At 40.1% G+C, this 22,910-nt stretch overlaps 1 protein-coding gene across 3 annotated transcripts in view; it reads right to left on the bottom strand.

Annotated features, from left to right (window-relative positions):
* AKAP6 (A-kinase anchoring protein 6) overlaps positions 1-22,667 on the bottom strand; it is a 456,973-nt gene extending 434,306 nt beyond the window's left edge. For 2 of the 3 annotated variants that reach the window (XM_084874310.1, XM_084874315.1), the window contains exon 1: positions 22,506-22,666. The gene's annotated coding sequence lies outside the window, so the exon portion shown is untranslated. Of the gene's footprint in view, positions 1-22,505 lie in introns of all 3 variants that reach the window. The other variant, XM_084874316.1, reaches the window with a different exon arrangement.
* Between the last annotated feature and the right edge of the window lie 243 nt (positions 22,668-22,910).

Below are 22,910 nucleotides of genomic sequence, written 5' to 3'. Positions count from 1 at the left end.
TACATACATATACCAGCTCTATTAGGGTCATAGCTCTCTTGCTATTGATGCTCCTGTTGAGAGGTTAAAATCCAGAATACACTCAGAGTAAATTGCTATGGCTCACTGCATACGTGGCCCCCCACCCAACATACAGGATAGAAACTAAACCTAGAGGGGAAAACAAGAGGAACAAGATATAGTAGGCCCCAAACTTCATTTTTTATGAAAAAATAAGCAATGGTTTCTTTTTATTTGGGGAACAAATAGTTTCCTGGCTTCTTATGTTGAGCATAAACCACAAGATTTGCACAAGAACAAGGAATCCAGCCCTGGCCAGTGTGGCTCAGTTGGTTGAGTGTCGTCCCATGCATCCTAATAATTGCTGGTTCCATTCTGGGTCGGGGCATATGCCCAGTTTGCAGACTTAATCCCCAGTAGGGGGGCATGTAGGAGGCAACCAATCCATGTTCCACTCTCACATCAATTTCCTCTCTCTTTCTCTCTCTCCCTCTCCCTTTCTCTCTCTCTCAAAATTAATTTTTAAAATATTTTTTTTAAAGAAGAATAGGGATTCCAAATTCTGGACCAATGAAGTTTAAGAAGTGGCAAAGATCATATGCCAGCCTCAACTTTTGGTGCTTTACCATAAACCTGAAATTTGTACTTGAAAATCTGTCCCAGAGTTCTAGAATGAGAAGTTGGGCGATGAAGGGGTATCCTTTTGGAGCCAGAGCTAATGCAAGTGTTTCAGAACCCTTGAAAGCTGTATTTCTTAAGGTAGGTAAGCAACAGCCCAAACAGTGCTTTTGGCGCCCTGTTTCAATTCTGTGGGAGACAATGGGCTGGATGTGCCTGAGAGTCACTTAGATGTACCCAGAGGTAGTTTCTTCTCCCGATCAGTAAAGTGCAGCTTTTACTTTTTATGTTTCATCTGCAAACTTTCATCCTTTCATGTTTTAATAGAACACATTTTTAATTAAATCTTTATTATTGAAAGTATTACATATGTCCATCCACTGAACCCTTCTATCCTGTCCCTTTCTCCCTCTTTTAAACAGCAAGTAATTGATAGCAAAACTACATACAAGGAGAGAAAGCTAAATACAACCCCATAGCGAAAGCAGCCATACACGTCACAGTGCAAGCTGTCATTACACAAGGGCTCTCTTTTTGGGCTTCACATCGTAGCTATCACAGGTTTACATACTTAGTGTGGTTTTCCAGATGTCAGGAAAGCACACTGTTCTAATAAAACCAGCCTATGATAGCAATCTCCTAAAGGTGGATGTGAAGTGTTTTGAGGAGGGATGCCTTTTGTTAATTTATGTGAAGCTGTCCTATGGGCTAGCAACAGCCACGATTTTATTGCATGTTGTAAGAGTGCTTTCCACTCAGTGATTCTGCCTCTGAATTCTTAAACATCAGTCTACAGTAAGAGCCCACAGATATTCATGACTTTTTGTCGCTTTCTCTAAATTACCACTTGCAGTAAATCTAGCCTCAATCCAGATAAACATTTATAAATATGGGGGGGAAATAATTTTAGACAAAACAATATCACATTAAAAAGGTACCTTGAAACAGACATATCTGGCTGAGCTTTTAAGTACAGGAACTCATATCAGCTTTTAAAATGTCTACAATTGTGTTTGTCCTGCACTAGAATAGTTCCTTGACCTAGTTTCTGGAGAGGTCCAATTATGTTACACCATGAGGCTAAAATTTTGCTCTCATCCCCCCCCCCTAAAAAAACCTACTCTCTGTGTGAATAAATAATAGTGAATTTTTTTATGACACTAAATATGTCAACAAATATTTGTTGGAAACAATAACTATAGGGCAAGAGTTCCTACCTACCATGCTAGGACCTGAAAATACATAAAGGAATAAACTATGGTCCTTTTCCTCAAGAATTTCAGTGGGAAAGAGTAATATATGAAAACATGTTGGTAATTCATATATTCTGAACTAGCAAAGTATAATAAAATGAACTTTACTAGAGACATATGCTAGGTTCAAGGATAAGACAAGAGGGGAGGCATCAATTATATGTGAGGCATGGAAGAAGCTTCAGAGAATGCGTCAGTTGGTGTTTTTTTGTTGTTGTGCTAAGCAATAGAGCCAACAATCTAATTTAAGGGGGGAAAAAAATGGAGCAGATCACTGACTCCAAGGAAAAACTGAAGATTTATCCACAGAAAACACAGGAAAAGAGAGTGTCCAGGGGGGTCAGAGTAGCGGGAAGGAAATGCCATCATCTATCACTACCCTTAATTGCTTGTCTGCTTGGTCTGTCTTGCAGGCTGGTATCTACCCCTTGGGCTTGGAGAGAGCATGGCACCTGAACTGACACTTAACCCAACATCCAAAGGCAGCTCCCGAGGTGGCACACTGGTACCAGAGGGGTAAGGATGTGATGCGAGCAACAGCAGGTGTCTACCTCAGGGGGTCTCATTGGCAGTCTGAGCAAGAGCAGTTTCCAAGTGAGGGGCTTGGAACCCAGATTGCTTTAGGCTAACAGCTGATATACATTAAAGCAGGGTATGTTCTCTGTTAAACAGCTTGGCTGTGAGAAAAGAGAAATGGAGCAACAGTAGGAATAAAGGCGGGATCAAGGGAGGGTTTTGGATTATTTGAGCATATTTATGGGTAGAGAAATGAGCCAGAGCAATAGGAGAAATTTAATCTTAACGGAAAGAAGTTACTGATGCCACTTACCATGCGAGGCACTTACTGTATGAGAAACCATGCACAGACTTTACTGCATTGTCTTCTAATACTACCAAGTAGGTGTTATAGTTACGTCCATTTCACAGAATGGGAAATTGAGTATTAGAAAGTTTTGAGTAATTGTCCTAGTTGTCCTAGGTCAGAGTCGGGGAGTGGGGGGACAGATAGGTTTGGTTTGTTCCTGACACCAAACTTGATGCTTTTAACAAGATTTTTCATCTTTCTTTCAAACACAGAGAATGTAAGTAAAGAGGGGGTAACAACTTACAGATCTGGATCAGGGAGGTAGGATATGGCTGAGATTTCTATCATTTGCTCCACTTTTCTCACACATTGATTGAGAAATGGGAGGTTGGGAATGATATGGTGAGGCTGACCAGTGAAAGATTGTCACAATGTGACTGGGAATGGGAAAGGCCTGGTGATGATAAGAGAACTGATCTGAGGAGCATGCTGAACACACACACACACACACACAGCCCGATACTGCAGAGAAACCAGTGCCCTCCGCTGTATTGCTCTATGGCTTCTACTTGAGGCTCAAGTCCCAGCTCTCCTGTGTTATAGGAGGGGTGAATAAAAGAGAACCTTATTCATATTAGCAATTAGTAATTTTTCTGGGTCTGAGCTCAGATAATCAGAGATCACTACTCTTATTCTAGTGTCAGAAAAAATTCTATCAATAACAACTTCAATTAGCATCTATCTACAAAGTTATGACCTAAATGTGATCAACTAGCAAAACATTTTCTACTTCTATATATTTTTTTATGATTAGTAACTTTATTTTCTTAATCCTAGTTTCTTAAAATTCCATGCTTACAGCCTTGGCCAAATAGTTCAGTTGTTAGAGTGTCATCCTAATATGCCAAGGTTGTGGGTTTGATCCCCAGTCAGGGCACACACAAGAATCAACCAATGAATGCACAAGTAATTGGAACAACAAGTCTCTCTCTCTCTCTCTCTCTCTCTCTCTCTCTCTCTCTCTCTCTCTCTCCCTTCCTTTCCCTTTCTTAAAAAAATTTTTAATCCATGATTACCAAATACTATTTTTAGAGCACAGCAAGTAAAAATCTTGAATATGACAAAAATTTGAAATGCCTAACAAATATCTGTAAAAAATATTCCTAAAAGGCTTAAAAATTAAGTAGACTTGATAGTCTTCTGTGAAAGCAATACTCTCCAACAAACATTTAAAAATCACTTGAAAAATTATTACATTTTGTCTTGAAACCAAATCCATATTTTAGTGTTTAGTAGAGAGAGAAAAAGAAGTCACAGGACAAAATAAAAAGCAAGATTCTAGTTATATTTTTAAAGTATGTGCATATAGATTATAGCAAATATCTGAGAAATTTTATACCAAATGTTAAATTATATTTACCTCTGGGATTAATGGAATGGGCTTGAAGTTCCTACTTAGAGGAAAGGGGAATTTTTATTTTTCCTTTTCTACAATACTTTGTTATTGTTTTTTTAAGTAAGCCTGTGTTACTTTTTTTTAACTTTCAACTATTTATTTACTTATTTATTTATTCATATATCTATTTTAATAAACTTTTATTTTGGAATAATTTTAGATTTACAGAAAAGCTGCAAAACAGTACAGAGAGTTCCCGTGATACCCCTACCCTGTTTCCTCCATTGTTAACATCTCATTATCAAGGTACATGTGTAAAAACTATGAAGCTAACCTTGGTACATTAGTGTTCATTAAAATCTAGTTCTTCCACCGATGTCCCCTTTTGTTCCAGAGCACCATATTGCATTTAGTTGTCATGTCACCTTGGTCTCTGGTCTGTAACAGTTTCTTGGGCTTTCCTTGTTTCTCATGACCTTGATAGTCTTGAGGAAGACAGGGCAGCCATTCAGTAAAATGTTCCTGAATCTGGGTTTATCTGATATTTCTTTTGTGATTAGAATGGGGTTGTTTTTTGGAAAGAATACCATAGAGATGATATCATCATATCACATCAGGGGTACATATCAGCATGATATCACTGATGACACTAACCATCATCACGTGGCTAAAGCAGTATTTGCCAGATTGTTCCACTGTAAATTCGTTATTTTTCCATTTCTATACTCTGTTCCTTGGAAATCACTATGTGTAACCCATACTCCAGGGGGCGGAGAGGTGGGTTAAGCTCTTACTCCTAGAGAAAGTAGTACTTATATGCATTTTGGAATTCTACTATCAAAAGGATTTGTCTCCTCTCTCTATATTCAATCATTTATTTGTACTAACATGCACTCATGTATATTTGTTTATTGCACAAATTGTTTCCAATTTGGCATTATGAGCTTTTTCTGCTTGGCTCCTGTGTCACTCATCATGACCCACCTTTTTGTTTCCTTACTTTCTCACACTGTACCGACATTTATACTCATCTAAATTTTCCCTGCCCTGGTCCTTCAACTAGCCATTTCTCCAAAGAGTCCTTATTCCTTTCATTGAAGAATTCTGTTTAGAAACCAAGATTGGAACATTGAGGGTGTGCCTTCAACTACTTTTGAATAAATTTGTTTAAGATTTAATTAGTGTATGTAAAGCACTTCTTAACATAGAGCACTAATAAATGGAAGAAAGCCATTACTGTTGCTGTCATTGTTAGTATTATGTATATTTTTTAGTAAATTTGGAACTTCTAAATCCTAAACCAAAATTCTTAGTCATTATATCCAGCCCTAATAAGCCCATGAATCTTTCTATATTTCTGAGGCTCAGAACCATATAAGGCCAAGAAATAAGTGTTCCTCCATCTCTGACCCAGGAGTCTGCATTCTCTAGGCACAAAATCCTTTCTCTCCTTTCTTAGCATCTACACAAAACCATAAAATCAAAGCACTTCTAATGGAAAAGATGTCCCTTGATTTTTTAAGTTTTTAAGTTTAAATGAAATATTTGAAGGGCATTTAAAAATAACCCCATATACCAAAGTCACTTTGTATCTATAAAGTGCAGTTTTGAATTTCTGCCTAAAATAGCTGTTGTTTCGAAATACTGCAATGTCATCAGTATGGGGATGGCAACTGTCCAATAGATCTATAAAAGTCCCTTCAAACAATTCCTGTTCTCTCAAACTTTAATGCCATGGTTCTTATTGAGTAATAGGTACTAGAGAGTCCCTTTTATGAATCAGATAACCAATAGCAAGGGTCCTAGGGAGTGACTTAAAGGGGTCTTTTACCTCAAGTATGCTCACCAGTTAGAGTGACCACCAGGAGTCCTCTGGGCATGAGAATTAGAGATGTGTCCTGGGAGGTTCTAAAAGGGACCCTGGGACCAATGGATAGGCTCAGGATACCAGAATAGGAATGAGTATGAGGTATAGGGCCACTCACACCTTTCAGGGCATTACCTGAGCCCTACAGAGATGTTGGGTGAGGAGCCCTGTTGAAAAGTCACTCTGGCTTAGGATATATCAGAAGCCTCTAAGGATACAGGGTAAAAGCGCTGCAGGAGGTTCTGGCCAGTGTTGTTCAGTGGGTTGGAGCCCCAGCACTGAAAGGTCATGATTTCGATTCCCGGTCAGGGCACATACTCAAATTGCGGAAGGCAACTGACTGATGTAGCTCTCTTCTCTTCTCTTCCCTTCCCTTCCCTTCCCTTCCCTTCCCTTCCCTTCCCTTCCCTTCCCTTCCCTTCCCTTCCCTTCCCTTCCCTTACCTTCTCGCCTCTCCTCTCCTCTCCTGTCCTCTCCTCTCCTCTCCTCTCCTCTCCTCTCCTCTCCTCTCTCTCTCTATCTCTCTCTTTCTTTCTCTCAACCAAAACATATCCTTGGGTGATGAATTAAAAAATAAAAAGCACTACAGGAGAAATGCTAAGAGATGAAAGGGAGAGAAGTTCCCCAATCTGACAAAACTCTTCTGAGTTTTTCAGTATCCACATTCTTCTCACTAAACATTCTGGGTTCTTATTTGTTTTTTAATATTGATAACTACATTTTGCTCTTGGTATTTCATAATGTACTAATTTTATTTTTAGTTATTCTTCCTTTGTCCCAGTCCTGCATTCTTCTGAGCAAAGCCAGTTGATTCCTACTATGGGCTACAACTTCTAAAATCTCCTGGCACCTGTTGAGCATATTTCTGGTTTAGCCCACCTTGAATTTTTTTTGTTTTTGCTCCCAGCATAATCCCACCCAGTTCTCTCCTCTAGATCCTTCACCTGTATAGTCCATCTCCATCTCACTTTCCAGAACAGTCCCTGGCCTTTACTGATAGCCCTCAGGGGTCATGTGGCTTTACAAAAATATTCTCCAGGCCCTGGAAAACAATCCCAATCTCCTTAAGAAAAAAATTTATAAGAACCAAAGTAACTAAAAGGTGGCTACCTTTTGAGAATTTAAGAAAAGTCTCATAATTCTGATGGGTTTTGTCTTTCCTCTCCTCAGAAAGAGGTACAAAAGGGACCAAGTCAGCAGAAGAAGCAGATTCTTTACTTTATAACATTGAAATATTTCTAGTAACTAAGCTTTAGACTTTATTAAAAGGTGGTCAATGGGCAGAGGGATTCAATCCCTGGAGCCCAGGACTGGAAGTTCATATAACCAGGTGCATTGGTTTTACAAAGGAAGCATGGGATTGAGAGTCATCTATGCCTAGGTTCATTTTTTTTATTCATTCCTCACCAACTAAGACACTTTGCAAATCACAGATCATAAATTTTAACATAAAATGGAAATACAATATTGCAAGATCTGTAATTTACTTTAAAATACTTTAATCTTTGATATGTATTAAAATTAATTTACTAGTAAACTTCATTTCTTGACATAGTCAGCTAAAGTGATCTGTCCCCCTACTGGAATATACAGTCCAGTTGGGGGACAGATGTATCAGAAATGAGATGTCCTCATTCTTATTTTATCAATAACCATTGCTTAACCATACCACTTAGTAAGCTTAAAGTTATGAATGGATTTTCTTTGGAGATATTAAAGGTATTCCCAGCATGTGAGTTAGCTAAAATACTGTAGAAACACTTTCAAGAAGAAAGGATAAGAATCCTCAGAGGAGATGTACTCCTTGGTAATGATATCTAAAGCTTAATCCCTACTATCAGGTCTGCAATCACTGCTGTAGAAGAATTTCTAACTGCATAATGCTTACTAAATGATGCAGAATCCTACCTCCAGCAAACCTTTTACTCAATATATAGTTGGAGCACCTAAAAGGAAATAGAGCTGAGCCTTTATCAAACCTACAGATTGTATGAAATACATTGTGCCAACTTTACTAATGAATATTAGTCTAATAAATATCTCAATGTATGGTAAATGTTGGTCCGAGGCTTGCTTTCATTACAACATGATAGCCAGTTTGTGGAAGAGTAGCTATCATCACCTCAAACTTCTTGGGTGGCTAGTATGACATCAAAAAGAACCTGAGAATTGGGTGTGATGAAGTTGGCTTATAGGAATTCTCAGTTTTTATACTCTACAGAGTTGTTAAGCAGTTACACGAGAAAGCTAATGGTAAACTCTAGAGTCCAGTACAAACATAATATCTCAAATATTTTTCATTTGTATCACCCAAGTTTTCTCAGGGCTCATCACTCTGGAAGTACAAATGAAGTGACACTGTTGGTAATATATTATAGTTTTCTGTTTCTTAATCTTCCTTCCTCTACCACCTACCTCACCAAAGTCAGCTACCTAAAAGAGGGCCCTCGGTAGAGTTCCATGAAGTTTCAGCATGAGTCTCATGTGTGCACATTCTCATGACAGTGTGGGCAGAAAGAGCTGCCCACACTCATTACAGCATTTGCCAGGGAGAGCTGCTATTTCCTGGTTCCAGCAGGCACCTCCCACTCATGCTCTAGAGCAGTGGTCCACCGGGTGGGGGCTCACTCCCTGGGAGATGTCAGGCAAGCCTTTGAGAGGGTGAGGAAAACATTTGAGTTTTTGTTTATTTTTGTTTCATCCTTTTTAATTTTTACTTTTGTGTATGTTTTATAAAATATATATTAATACAGGAGAGAGTTTAGACATTTTTTTTTAACAGATTAGGATACCAATCAGGGGAATTTGGTCCTGGCCAGTGTTGACCCAGGAAACAAAAGGCCACTGGTTCAATTCTGACCAGGGTCCATGCCGGGATTACAGGCTTGATCCCAAGTAGGGGGCATTAGGAGGCAACCAATCAATGATGTTTCTCTGTCATCTCATCAATGTTTCTATCTCTTCATCCTTTTTCATTTCTCTCTAAATATCAGTAAAAGTATTTTCTTTTTAATTTGAAAATCTTTGATTACAGCATCTGTGGAGAGAGGGAAACATGGCTTTCTCCCTCTTGTACAATACACTGGGCTGAAGGCTGCTAAAGCAGTGCTCTTGTGCTCAAATGAGGTGCAGATAGATTCCTTAATGGAAGAGCTCACATTACAACCCCCTGGCCCCTCCCTCTTATAGGACTCAGTCCTGACTCCAGAGAATGACCAAGGGAGAATACCTCCCTGTGATCCACAGCATACTGGGCTCAGAATCACTCCGCCTCTCGTAGGACGAGTTCTCTCCAGAATGTCTTCTAATTCTGGTGCCAATATATTCTGTTCTCTGATGGGACAGACCATCAATTTGAACATCACAGACACAGGGCAGATGTTCAGTAAATGTGCTTAGACATGTCTGGAGCTCAGTGATGGAGGCGATTCAAGCTGAGGGGCACCAGACTACACCACAGCTGACAGAGTAAGGAGTAGTAACCTTTCATTGCTAAATCACATAATCATTTCCAAGGCAAAACTTCGCCTGTACTGGGAAAACCCCTCTGGGCAAGTTTGTCCCCTGAGCATGGATGCATATCCCCTGTGTCTGCTTGCATATTCAACACCTGAGGGGGAAATATGAAGTTAACTGTGTAGAGCATTTTATTCCTGCGTGTTTATCACATCAGATGAATAAAATCTGTTTAAAGAAATAAATGCACATTTTAAAATGTGGAATTCCCCTTGACAAGATTATGAGAGTTTTAACAGTAAGTTATTATTCACTGGGCTCAAAATAATTTTCTATGGAAACTTTTCCCCAAATTAGAAAATAAGCTTAAGAAAAAATAAAATATTATATATAAACTAGAGGCCTGGTGCATGAAATTCATGCACGGTGATGGGGGGCCCTCAGCCCAGCCTGCTCCCTCTTCAATCTGGGACCCCTCAGGGGACATCCCTCTCACAATCCTGGACTGCTGTCTCCTAATCGCTCACTGCATGCCTGCCTGGTCACTCCTAACTGTCCCCCTCTGCTGGCCTGATCTCCTCTCACTGCCTCTGCGTGTTGGCCTGATTGGCCCTAACTGCCCCCACTGCTGGCCTGGTCACTCCTAACTGCCCCCTGCTACCTGGTCACCCCTCATGGCCCTCCCGCTGGCTTGGTTGCCCCATGCAGCCTGCTGTTCAGTTGTTTGGTCACCCCTCACTAACCCCCTGACAGCCTGGTCGCCCCACGCAGCCTACTTGTTCAGTCGTTTGGTCATCCCTCATTAAGCCCCCTGCTGATCTGGTCATAGGCAGCCATCTTGTAGGGGTGTGAGGGTTAATTTTCATATCACCTCTTTATGATATAGGATGTTGATCGTATGATATGATTGTTCCTGTCTAATTTAGGGAACAATCACATTGTTGGACAAGATGCCGGTACAAGACTAAAGTGATCACTGAAATCCCACGGATCTGGGAGTGGAGCAGAAATTATGCTACAACAAGGCCAGGCAGTGAGGCTGGCCCCAGGTGGTCCTCCCTTTACATTATGAATTGCCCCGGCCTCCACTGACCACTCCTGAGAATTCATTCCCTGTATCCCAGGCACTGTGCTAGGTGCTTTACACACATTGTGTCTAAACTACACAACGCTTAGCAAGGCAGGTGCCATGAAGAAGAGCAGAGCCCAGAAAGGTTAGGCAGCTTTCCCTAGGCAGAGAGCTGGTATGTGGCCGGGGTTTGAACCCTGAAGATCTACTTGACCCCACGCCCAGCTCAAAAACATGCCACCTGCCTTCTTCATGGGAACCAGTCGTCTTAATCCTTCAAGGGGAAAAAGGCTGCTGCACTGCTCTCCCGTGAACATCGCTGTGAACAATGCCACTGTTGTGGGCCCCAGAGTTAAAACTGGCTCCTGTCCATTGGAATTAATTCAAAAGACGAATGAGAATCACGCCTACAAAAAAGAAATACATTCTGCTGCTGAAATCAGCAGTATGTAATCCTCTTGAGTCAGGATGTAGTAACTTTATATATCAACTTTGGAACTCTCTGATCAGATAAACTTTCACTTCCAAGCGGGAAAAAAATAACAAACTCTTTTCATTTGGGATAACACATCTCTTGTTCGTCACAGTCCCCAGTTCAGTGCGCACGCTGCATTTTCTCCCCTCCTCACCACAGTACACCAGCCACACTGGATACCTGACGTTGCCCTGGACACAGGCTTGAAGGGAGCTGGAAAAGGTTCAGAGCACAGCTAGAAAGATCGTGGGGGTGTAAGGGCCTGCCATGAGAAAATCTCTAATAAGATCAGGTCTATGGGTTAGAAAAAGGGAAGCCTGGAGATGGAGAGCATGCCCTAGATCTATAGTACACAGCAAAAACTTATTTGGGGTGATCCTAAGAGCATTTTCACCAAATCCCAGAGAGTTAGAAACACTACAGGACTTGGTGACTCAGCCGGACGTGGGTGAGGGGAGAGATGGAATAAAAGGCTGAGGATGACACCAGTCTCTACCCTGAAGGATGGGATTGAAGATAAGGCTTTACTCCAGTCAGAGAGTTTGGAAAGATACAGAGATCCTTATAAGTGAGCCACGAAATACTAGAACTAAAAGGAAACAGAACAAAACAAAAAACAATCATTTAAATGTAACTCTCTTGTTTTATTGTGAAAGAAACTAAAATTCAGGAAGAATATGACAGCAGATACTAAAACTCAGGTTCCTTACTTCCAGTTCAGAGTTCTTCAAAATATCAGAATAACATGCTATTTAAACACAATAATGTCCTTGTGTATTACAACAGCCATGATATGTATTGCAGATGTAAGAACATTTTCATGAGGCATAATTTTTATCTTGTAGTATGATGAGGTTGCTCAAAATAAATGTATTAAATATGTTTCATAACCACTATGAGTTTTTAATTTTAAAAGCATTATATTTTCTCATTCAGCCTGTAATTATTATGGTATAACCAGAACACTGCCTTCTCCCAGGTTGTTTTTTTTTAAATTGCTTTTGGATATTGTTATGCCCTTTTAAAGAGGAAGACATTCTAAAAATAGGATACTGTCAAAATGGTTTGAATTTCAAGGAAAACTATCTCACACCTGCTCACTGCAAAAGAGTTCAAAAGCATGACATTTAAAATATGTCTTACTTTTGAATTGAGTATTTCTCAGTGAACAGGTATGAAATTTTTTTCTTGAAAATCAAACCATTTTGACAGCGTCCAATTTTTAGATCAGCTTTCTTAATTATTTCCTTCATTTGTGAGGCTGTATGTTCTTCTAGTCAAACAACCGTGTTGTTGTGTGCCTGTGCTTTGCTTTATTTCTCATTAGAGCATTTTAATAGCAAAGAATGAAGGGTTGACTCTTATAGCATATCATTCTCCCTACCTGGTGCTTTTCTTAAAGATTCTTTTAAAAATCCACCAATTCATCAATCAATCTAAGCTTTACAGCTAAGATTTAAAGGAGAATAAATAGCTTTTTCTAAAGGAGACTCAAATACACTAAAGATATGCAGAGCTGAAACCGGTTTGGCTTACGGTAATGGATAGAGCTTCGGTCTGAGGACTGAAATGTCCCAGGTTTGATTCCAGTCAAGGGCATGAACATTGGTTGCGGGCACAACTCCAGGGGGTGTGTGCAGGAGGTAGCTGGTCGATGTTTCTCTCTCATGGATGTTTCTAGCTCTATATCCCTCTCCCTTCCTCTCTGTAAAAAATCAATAAAATATATATATTTTAAAAGAAATGCAAAGAAAGAGACAGCTAGAAGAAGAACCAATGTATCTTTTCAATGACCTGTGAAACCCCAGGTCCCTTATAGAAACCCATAGAGAAGAGGAGCCATCAGAACTGCCTAGGCAACATCCCTACTTTCAGTGGAAGAATGTAGAAAAAACTGGTCGGTGCATGATGCTTTAACCATCAGCCACAAGGGTTTCTGGGCATGCTATATGGAATAGCAAGAATCACTCAAGGGTGTTTAGAATCTTGGAAAGCATCACTGCAAAAGAGAATTCATTTTCTACATACTGAATGCAATCATGCTTCCTTCCTCACAGGGCTGTGAATTTACTCACTCTTGGAATAGATATCTATGAGCACCTACCCTGTGCCTGGCACTATGCTAAGATCTAAGGAAATATCAATGAATAAAACAGATAAAAATCTCTGCCTTCATGCAACATGCTTTAGACTTCAGGGTGGCCAACACTACATAAGTGAGATGTGTAGTTTGCAGATGGTGATAAGGGCTATGGAGAAAAATTAAGCAAGGAAATGAAATTAAGTAATGTAATACATGTGCCTAACACAGAATAAGCATTTAAATTTTATTTAAAAAGTTTTCTTGCCATTAACAAAAGCTCTAAAAATTATTTTTTTGGTTTTGAATTTAGTTGAGGAAAAATTGCATTTCTTTTGGGGGGAGTAATAATTTTATCTCACTACTTCTGAGTAGTGAAATAATAACTTGTATTTATCAAATACTACCTTTGTGCCAATAACTTTATGTAAAAATACTTCGTTTCATCCTATAAAATGAATATTTTCCCCATTTTATACATAGGGAAAATCACACTCTAAGAAACACAAGATCACAGATGTAATAATTTTCTGTTAGAGCAAAGACTCAAAGGTAAATACACCTGCCTCTTAAACCCACCTAAGAGGCAGAAAACCAAGGAAAAGGTAACAGCCAGCTGAAGAAGAGACGTCTCTTCATATCATGTCTAACTTAGAGGGTTTTTCTTCTTGTTCTTTGCTCTGGTTTGTATTATTGGGTTAATTGGTTATAAAGGTGAGTAAACATATATTTTGTCTTAATTTATTTTGTTATTCTTTCAGAAAATAAAAATCATGGTCTCTGGTATGTTGGTTTTCTCTGGTTCTCGGGTGCTAGATCTTTAACACCATCCTTGTGTATATACCACAAATACCCAAACAAACAAAAAACAAAAATAGCAAACTGAGCGCTGTCTACCAGCTGGAATTGAAAACAAATGATACTTTTCAAAGATACTCTAGAACCTCAAACGGCAATGGAAAGGTCACATTACCAAACCGGAAGTGTTGTTGTTTTTGTTTTGTTTTTTGCAATAGCTTGCCCCAAACCAAAAGTTTCTATTCTAGATTTCTGAATCTTAAAAGCCAGCAATTTACACATATATGTGTTTATAGACTGATATTCTCCATGAGGAGATTAGTGGTGAGAGAGGTGGTCCCGGAAGAGCTTTGGCCATGTTTCCTTTCTTTACTCCCTCTGTCTCCTGATGCCCTAAACCTAAACATCTTTTCAATTTTGTTAGTCAAATTCAAATTTTTAAAAAGCATGTTACCAATTATTTATTACCAAATTAGTGAAAACAATAATACCTTAATTCACCACTTTGATTATTACTTCTCTAAGCAATCATGCCTGGTTTTGTGGTTGTTTTTATTTTTACCTTTATTTCCAGAACTGTTCTTTCTCTTCAAACAGCTGCTTTCTGAGACAGGTATTTCCTGACAGTGTTCAGAAGTGGCATGCCACTCGTAGCCAAAGCTGAAGAAATGAGCATCTCTCGGGTATATTGCATGCTGCCCACTTTCCCAACACCCCCTCCTCTTATTTTTATTTATTTTTAGTTGAAAATGCAATGTAATAACAACATTAAAAGACAAGTTATTGTAAAACTACATTTGCACACCTATTTTCATGTCTACATATAGTCTCCTACCAATAAAGCTGCTATTTTAGTTATTTCTAGTTGATGTCCCACACAGACTACTTACAAGAGTGTCTAATTTGAGTTTTTAAGAGTCATTCCCTTTTAATTCACAAAACAAAACAAAAAACATTAAATACAGTGCAATATTTGAATTAACTATTAAAAGCTCAATGTAAGCAGATTACTTGCAAGCTGCAGTTATTTGGTTTGGATGGGCTATGTTTATGCTGATGTGATGGGAATGAACAGCAGCAGGAGAGACGGAGGCCTGGGGGACAGCTAACGGGAAGGGTTATGCCTGGTTCAGAGCTATCCAGGTGACAGTGAAGGAGACCAGTGGGGTAGAAACACTGAGCACTATGAACTGAAAAAGCTGAGGTGGGGAGAGGGCAATAATTTTGAGTGGGCCAGAGAAAGTAATGAGTTATTAAAGAAAAAGAAAAAAAAACATTTAAATCAAGCAATTGAATAATAAATAAAAAACAGAAGATGAGAGGGCAGCCCCGAATGTGCCTGGAGCTCCACCTTGGGGCCTGCAGGACAAGGGAAAGCTAATCAGGTCCTCCCATAGCAATTCCCAAACAACCTGGTGGTACATCTATGACAAGCTGACCAAGTAATACACATGTGCATGCCCTTCTTTGGTCATCCTCATTGAAAGTATATGTTCCGATTTTGGACGTGGTAGACATTTCACACATTTGTTGACTGTTGACTACTGATGTAGTTATCTGAAACAGCTGATTCTACAGCTTATACATGGTGAATATGGTGACCATTAGGATTATTTCAGGGTACCAAGTACCTTGTGAGTTCTCTTCTACCGGTCTTCTAAGAGATAACTAGAGACCCTTTTAGTTTTTATCAGGTCCTTGTTTATACTCAGCCACCACCACCCCTCCCCCCAAAAAAATGTCCTTTTGCTCTGGCTGGTTTGGCTCAGTGGATAGAGCATCGCCCTGTGGATTGAAGGGTCCTGGGTTCAATTCCAGTCAAGAGCATTTACCTGGGTTGTAAGCCCGGTCCCCAGTAGGGGATGTGCAGGAGGCAGATGGTCAATGATTCTCTTTCATCACTGATGTTTCTATCTCTCTCTTCCTCTCCCTTCCATCTCTGAAATCAACAAAAATATATATTTTTTAAATGTCCTTTTCCTATATGACAAAAATAGTCAGTCATATTAATTCTCTAACCATTTTCTGCACATCCGCAGATTAATATAGCCACTTCTCACTGTGACGTGATGGGTGAGAATGCTTCACTGCTATAAGGTCCAGGAGTCTGTCTGCAGCCTCTCATTGGGATAAGCAGTAATGGCAGAGCTGGACTTATCAGCATCAACATGGCTAGCACTGCCCTACTGGAGAGGGTTCATTATAAATATTGACTGTAATTCCCTTTTTAATTAAAAAAATGTGAACTCCTCCTGTAATAACAAAACCTCAAATTACAGGCCCCCCGGCCTCCAGGAAAGAGAATAAAATAAAAGGATAATGCTAAAAAGGCAAAAATACCCAGCCAGCCAGCATAACAGTGTTGTGTAATTTAAATGAGAGTTAAACAAAGAAGGTGATAAAAGTAATCAAGTAGTAAAACAAAGGGCAGGAGAAATAATGTAAACAATGAACCAACAGGATGGTTAATTAGCTTGCTTTGCAAAGAAGATTTAATGTCTCCCCTGAAAGCAATGGTGGTGACAAATAAACCTGACTTACCAAATATCTTCAAGTGTAATGTAACATGTCCCCCACTGCCTATAAAAGAAAAGCCATTGAATTACTGTGCGTGGCGCTGAATTGCCATGGATGCCTCTAAATTACTATGCATGGGGCCTTTGCTCTGGACTGTTTTGACAATGGTCCTTTATTTTTTTAAGCGCTACAATTTCTATTTGAATTGGTCCAGGACCCAAGCAGCAGCAGTGGGATAAATGGATGAGGTTGGGGAGACCACTAAGATTGGGAGAATACTGCTCCATTTAAGGCAGTCAAGTCTTGCCCAGTGAGCCACATCATCTAATCTTAATGATGAGCCTAAAACTTAGATGTGTTTGTGCCATTTATTTTTATATCAAAAGTACCATATGGGGCTGACTACATGGGTCCAGTGTAAAATGAAGATGCAGAATTCTGGGTTCAAAACTATTAAGAATCTCAAGATGCATTAAAGCAAGTGTGCATCCTGCTAAGCACAGGGCCCTATGAAGCCTGTCCAGGAGCCACACAAAACAAGCTGCAGGCAGGCTCAGCTCATGAACCTGTTCTAGAGGTCCCACATTCTCTCCCCATTTTCCCTGTGACTCAAAGCAGCTGCAAGAAGACTGGAGGAGTTTGGAGCATGAGTTCGGAAGAACAGAATAAAACATGGCGGGTGGCTCACAAAGGAAAGGAAGTCTCTCATTTGTCTACAGCAAGTCTTAAAACCAACCAGGGGGAGAAATCTACCTTATTCATTCAAAATACCTAAAGTCTGTAGCTATGGCCAAAGTCTTATAAAAAGTTATATTCCCCTGAAAAGCCTTCCCACTCACATCCCATTTATAGGGTGTGTGCAATTACTATAAGAGAGGAATAGTCAGTCTGCAAGTGACTGTCACAAGTCAAGCATACCCTACACCTGAGTGAATGAGCACCTGAAAAGTTTCATGGAAATACAATGATAGTTTTTAATACATTAGTTAACATGATAATTTAGAGAAATGCTTCCCATTTAAAGTGATATTTGTAAGGCACACCAGGGTGAATGGACAGGCTGCTCATGGCTGGAGGTGACTGGTACACTTACCCCCAATGTGGCACAGACCCTCACTGGCATGCTGCCTAGAACTTTAGATTTACAGGGCTGTCTGGACAAATAGTTTTTTGGTTGTTTTTTTTTTTTTTTTTTTTTTTTTGTCTTGTTGTTTTGTTTTAATCATTTTTATTTTCAATTACAGTTGACATACATCATTATATTGGTTCCAGGTGATTATAGTGATCACCCAAATAAATCCTGCACCCATTCAATATCATGCACAGTTATTGCAATATTATTGACTATATTTCCTATGCTGTACTTTATACCTCCATGACTATTCTGTAACAACCAACTGGACAAACAGTTTTTAAAGCTGAGAAATACCTTTTATAAAAATAAAAAATATCTCTTTAGTCTGTCACAAACTTTCATTATTTCCTTAAGTCAACTGAAATAGACATGTACTTTTTTACAGTTGATACAGTTATAGTGTTTAGGATGGCTTATGCCAACAAAATGCTAATGCCATATTGGATTTGTCCATACCCAGCAATATTCTAATGCAAACAACAAGCAGGAAGAAAACACAAAGCTGGCCCAGCTGGTGTGGGTCAGCAGTTGAGCAGCCACCCAGAAACCAGGAGGTCACAGTTCAATTCCTAGTCAGGTTGCATGCATGGTTTTCAGGCTCAGTGCGCCATACGGGTGTGCAGCAGCTGATCAATTATGTTTCTCTCTCATGGATGTTTCTATCTTTCTATCCTCTACCTTCCTCTCTCTTTAAAAAATCAATAAAAACATTTTTAGTATATGTGCTGCCAAAGTGAGCACAACAAAAACATTTTTAAAAAGCTATTACATAATGCTGTGATTTTACCAGCATATATGGGCCATATATGTATCTGCAGAGATATGTGCAGAGATAATGGGTTTATGTATTAGCACATAGAAGTAAACAGAAATACTATTACACTATCAGAAAAAATAAATTATTCTACTACAGATATAACTGTTTATTTTTGTCTCCCCCTCTGGAATGTGGTGGGGAAGAGATTTGCATCAGCCTTGTTCACTGTTACTCCTGGAACATAGTAAGTACTCAATAAATACTTGTTGAATTGAATCTATAGGATCAAAACAAGTTACTATTCACTAATTCTAGGATTGGAAAGAGAAGGAAATGGGTCTACGGCCATACCAGCCTGAACGCGCCCGATCTCGTCTGATCTCGGAAGCTAAGCAGGGTCGGGCCTGGTTAGTACTTGGATGGGAGAAGGAAATGAGACATGTAGCAGGACCACCAACTTCCTTGAAGTCCACTTGCTTTTTTATTCCCTAATTGGAACCTAATTCCCAAAGTCACTGCACTTCACAACTCTGTTGCTTTCTGATCAGCTAGCTTCTCATTCCTGTAGCTCATGCAGATAAGAGCTTGGGGCCTCCTTGGAGCAGGCTAGGACAAGGGTTAACTTCTTCCCAGAACCTAAAAAAGGCGAATGAGCTCTGTGGAATAATATTTCTTAAGTATTCACCATGCTGGAATCAATATCAATATGCCATCAGTGTGTGCATTAGCCCCACAATCAAACAAAGAGCACCCCTTAGAGCCCAGTAATGATGCTGGGTGTGGGTAACTGGGGATGGGCAAGATGATGCACAGATGACTGTATCAGTTCTCCGTAAACACAAGGCTTCCAGGAAGTTACACAAGACTGTCATTCTTGTATTTTGTCAGAAATAGGCGGTATCTGGATTGAACCACCGATACACTCAGCAAAATAACTCTCTTTTATCTTCTTGACCCAAGAAGTGGATTCAGAGTACACCTTCCTGGCTGTGAGATAAGTTTTCTCTTCTCTCCTTGTCTAGTGTTGCCAAGGAATGCAAATGTCATGCCGTCTGAGGTAGACAGGTAAAACAAATTTGAATCATTACTGACTCAGGTAAGACCTGCTTGTAGTGCAACTCTATTATGCCCACGCTCATTTGTGTAGCTTTTCACATATGCAAATTCTGCTAGAAAAATATGTCAAGCAAGGGTAGTGGCAAAAAGATCTGAGCATCAGTTCTGCATTACTTAAATCTCTGGGATCAAAGCAGGATCTGACCAAGAGTCATGCTCATCCCTGCAGTAAAACTGATCTTAGTGTTGCAAATGGGATTTCGTTCTACATGTAGAATCTGATTTTCCAATTAGACTGAGGAGTGGGGTGAGTATGATAGAGTAAAGATGACTGATCTGTATAGTATACACAGTTGAGATGTTATAAAACCAAGATGACTGGGTAAGCATGAGTATGCCATAGTCAAATCACATTGGTTTGAAATCCTGGACCAATAAATTTTTAACTCTGTGCCCTTAGCCAAATCTGTTAACCTGGCTAAGAAATGTGAATAATGGCACCTAATCCTCTAAAGTAACATTGTTAACTCTCTACCTCATAATTCCATTTAAGAGTTAAATAAGAAACATGCAATGCTTAGTCCAGTGCCTGATACATAATAAGAACTGACTAAGGATAGCTGTGGTTCTTACAATTATTATTTTTAGACTCTCGCCATGGCCTAGTTAACTATAAAGAAGCAACTTCTTTGTAACTGTGTAATTCAGTTAAAAAAAAAAAAAAAAAAAGGTAAAACTAAAAAGCCATAACCAAAAGCAAGGAGGAGGTTAGCTCCTTGTGAGGCTTCCATAATCTAAACGTGGCCACACAGTAAGCATGGCCATGCTGATCTTTCACTCCTCGGTGTGAAACAAAATTCTTTCTGTTCTAGGAAGTTCCAGTGAAACACCACTCAATGCAGCCATGCAGCAATCTCTCCCTTCCCCCATACTCCCTGGCCCCATCCGCCCCTTGGGGATATATTAAAAATAAAAGGGAGGCGACTGAAATAGCCTCAGCCAGTAATTAAGACATGCAGCTAATCAAAGAGCAGCAAGGCTGGGGCCCTCTGCAAAGAAACCGAACACCAAGATGACAGCTCCGGTTACTGGGCTTTGTTCTCCGGAGTAAAAAGAACACAAAAGCATAAAGTTGGGGAACTGTAACGGCCTTTTCAACATTTGCAGGGGCAGGGGGAGGCGGCAGCGCCTCAGAGCTGGAAGCATATTCCACAGACAACTGCGGCAGCCCACACCCACCGGCGCCTTCCCTACTCCCAAAGCATGACTCCACTTTCTCTAGCACTGCCCTTCAGGAATCTGGCTTTGAGACTTCCAGTAATCGTACAAATCACCCGCGATAAAGCGGCCGAGAGCACCGTCAGACAAAAGAAATAAAAATTAAGCAAATTAAAACCTCATTAAGATGCTGCTTTTGGTTATGTTTACTCCCAGCAATCCCTGTTCCCAAACAAGTCCTTCTTCGTTGCTTTTCCTCGGAAGTCATACTTTAAAATGATGTTAATGGGCACGGAGTGGTTTTCTCCAGACTCATCATCCAGCCACCAAACACCCTTTCCCTTCCCCCATCACCATCTAGCACTCCTCCCTGTCACCTTAGAGCTCCTGCCGTCAGTGTGCTCACACCCAGCAGTCCCAGCAGAGCTTTCTGTTCACATTTATACGACAAAAAAAGCAGGCGGCAAACAATCCATGCTCCTAAGTGCTCGCCATAAAGCCAGGCTGAGCTGACCTCTCCCATCCCATCAGCTGCATGTCAGCCACATGAGCCTAAAGGACCGAGAGGAGCATGTGTGTGATGTGTATAAACAAACTAATTAAAATCTGAGCTCTTTCATTCCAGCTAGTGCCTAATGGGACCAATATACTTGACTCTAGGCAAAATAAATAAAATACGTATATATATTTTTTTAATCACTCCAAGCTGGCTAGAGTTATTGCCATTCCTGCTTCCTATGATACGTCTCTTTTAGGCTCAGCAAGCAGCCAGCAAGCAGCCTAAAAGAAGAGGAACTCAGGGATGCTAGTCTTTCCTGTAAGACTTTTCAAATAAAAACTATCAACTCACAGCACTGAGCCGAAAGACCACTCCCTGATTCCAAGTGGACATATTGATCCATTGAACTGACATGTGCCTCCTCCTTTCTCTCCCTTCATAGCAATCAGCCCCACCAGGGAAATCAATTTCATTTCCCAAAACAAAAGGCAACACTCTGCTCCTTATCTGACACTGTCAGACCACATTTTTTAGGGGGGGGGGGGGGGGGGGGAGAAATACAAGGAAGATGCCCAAAGAGAGAGAGCTAGGAGTTGAAATGAAGACGAGACGAGTTTCAGAATTGAGCTGAGGTTTATAACGGAGCCAGAGAGCTGTATGCACCACAATCACGGAGGAGCCTGCTATTTTTGCATCTTCCCAGATTCTGGATAAAGTTAAGCAAGAGTAGCACCACGGCCACTTCCAAAGGCTCTCCTCAGGATTACCCTTCATCGCAACTGCCGCAGAGAGGAGACTTGTTACAAGTCAGCCTGCAAACAATTCCAGCTATTTTTGAGACCAGCTGCCGATGGAAAAGCATCGGGGCAGTCCTTCAACTAACTATGAAGGACACGAGCTGAAGGATTATCACGTAAATCAAAAGGCTCTGGTAATTTTATTTGTTTGGGGTCCTCATGTTTTTAATAAATTCTCTCTTGAACATGCAAGAGATCCCTTTCACAGCAGCGTTATGTCACATGCTTATTCAGCAGTCATTCCTTGCCATGATGAAACTGAAACCAAACCGAGGTAAATACTGAATTTCACACTGCAAGTCACTAAATATTTCATAAATCACAAGAGCAAATAGTATACCAATTAGCTCTGCCTCATAAGAAAGAAACATATGCCTTTACGATGCTAAAGGACTATGAACTACTCATTTTAGAGTCTATTTGGGGTTTTGCCCCCAATTATCTTATATTTATTTAAAATTCCATCAGAACACTAAAAATAACAGGCAGAGATGAAGCAAGAATAATTTTCTGTATTTTGATTCCTTCAGGAGTCTTATAGCCTTTGTCTTATTAACCCAGCAGCCTGAAAAACAGATTTAGGCAAAACAGCTCATCTTTCCCTAGTCCATTTTAAGCAGACAACATCCCCCCACCATCTCCACCTTAGCAGACACGGACTAACCAACAAAACAGCCGCACAATTAATGCCCACACACTTAATACTCACCATCTCCTGCTCCCACCGTCTTCTTTTGATGTTTACAGCACATCTGTAGGTTGCAATACTAGGAGATGCCTTGTTTGACCTGCTGCATGATGCTGTGACATCAGTTCAGATGATGCAGCTCATTATGGGAAAGGCTGCTGTTGCTATGGCAACTGGGATGTGCCAGGAATCCTTGCTGCATTTCCAGTGGCGCCCGAGACAATACGGAAGCCCTGTAAGAAACAGACGATATGCAAAATTCAGACCAAAGGAAGAGGATCCCTCATTGGACTAAAATCCATAGATTTAAAATGGATTTCCCTGAAGGCACTTTGGAAAAAAATAAAAATGACCTCCTACTTTGTTGTAATACATTTAGAAAAGATAAGGGGGGATACAGATTTAGTACTGAGCAAATATAAATTC

This window comes from Pipistrellus hanaki (assembly GCF_964339955.1).
Source record: "Pipistrellus hanaki genome assembly, chromosome: 1".
NCBI lineage: Eukaryota > Metazoa > Chordata > Mammalia > Chiroptera > Vespertilionidae > Pipistrellus > Pipistrellus hanaki.
The sequence above is the reverse complement of the archived record's forward strand: the minus strand, read 5'-3'. Positions and strand labels throughout refer to the sequence as shown.